This window comes from Tursiops truncatus, chromosome 9 (genome assembly GCF_011762595.2).
Source record: "Tursiops truncatus isolate mTurTru1 chromosome 9, mTurTru1.mat.Y, whole genome shotgun sequence".
Classification (NCBI taxonomy): Eukaryota; Metazoa; Chordata; class Mammalia; order Artiodactyla; family Delphinidae; genus Tursiops; species Tursiops truncatus.
In genome coordinates, this window is record NC_047042.1 from 66,701,017 (window position 1) to 66,702,540 (window position 1,524).

General features: G+C 32.8%; 1 non-coding gene across 1 annotated transcript; it reads right to left on the reverse strand.

Annotated features, from left to right (window-relative positions):
- Positions 1–1,120: 1,120 nt before the first annotated feature.
- LOC117313709 (U2 spliceosomal RNA) lies at positions 1,121–1,307 on the reverse strand. Its single transcript, XR_004528289.1, has one exon. It is a non-coding gene; the product is annotated as a U2 spliceosomal RNA (small nuclear RNA).
- Positions 1,308–1,524: the final 217 nt, after the last annotated feature.

Here is a 1,524-nt window from a genome sequence, read left to right on the forward strand (position 1 = left end):
AAAATATCAAGATCTGATAAAAACACTTAAATGAGATAGTAGTAGCAATTCAAAAAAGTAATTCACCACATGCTTTATGGCATAAGTGCTATTTCTAAGAGGAGAGGAAAGAGTAGTCCTCAAATGTCAGCATGAATGTAAGCTGTCAAAACAGCAAATGCGTCTAGAGGAAAGACTGCCTTCAAAAAGCTGGGCAAAAGGATGAGATAAAGTAATGAGGTGTGACTGACATTTCATACTGAGATTCATCATGTTGTCACTACAACAATCAAAAGTTGACTCTCTTGGGGTATGATGCCAGGTGTGTAATAGCGAGTTGACTGATCTCTACTATTTATCTTACAGTAAACAAGAAGGGATAAGGAGGTTTTCTGCCCAGCTCCACTTTTACTTGATTTACAACCCTGACTAACCTTATTAGACATAGGTAAAGTGTCACGAATTACAGGCATCAACTTGGAAGTTGAATGACCAAGAATAATGTGTTTGACCAATTAATTGACTATCACATTTTTAACTTATCCATAGACACAATAAAAGCAACATCTTCCCCATTTTAACCTACTCACTTGCTTCTTCTGTAACATAGTCACAGTTATTCATGAAAAAGAAAAAGAGAACTACTTAGAATAGTTTCAAGATGATTCAAATATTAACTAGGAGTCTGATCAAGAGTTTCTTAATTAAGGTTGCTGTTGCCTTAGAATAAGCCTGTCAACAATACTTACAGTACAGCTAATATACCTTAATGAATGAGCATGATATAGTTTAAAGAATACTGTCAAAGGAAAATCACACACAATATTCAAAGGGACTGAACCATCTTTCTCCTTACTGCATATTAACCTTGCATATAAATTCAATTGAACTTAAAAGTAAAATTGGCTTTATTAAGTACTCAGAAATGTTTTCTCTTTATTCTGATTGCAAATTAGATTAGTATGCTCACAGTTGATCTCCTTTCAGATAGTATAAGGCTTTTTTCAAACAAAGATGGAAAATCAGTGTAATTATAGCTCAGTGACACTTTTGTAATGGGGAGAGATGTAGATGATACCTTAGTTAATACCTGAAAAAATTAATTATCTATTCCATTAAAGAGGTATCTTAATAATTTCCAAATGTAGAAACCATTTTTTTGTAAGCTTTACCTTTCAATTTCTGGCTCTATTTTGTGGCATCCACCACATGAATGGAAAAGCCAATTTAAAAAAAGAATACTCAAATATGTACTGAGCTTCTACCATGTGCCATGCCCTGTACTAGGTATTCTGCACTTGATCTTAGCCAAAAGGCCGAGAAGTGATGTACTAGGTATTCTGAAAATAAAACAAATATGAGATAATTATGCAAGATATTCAAGGCAAAAGCAGTTATAATAAAATATTTTTGATAAAGAGATTTCTAATGAATTATACAAGCATTTTACTCTATTCTCTTTATTTGGTAGATGTCTTTATAAACACAAGTCAGTATGAAAATGCATCTCCTATTGCCATAACATAGTCTCTATGATTCATGAAA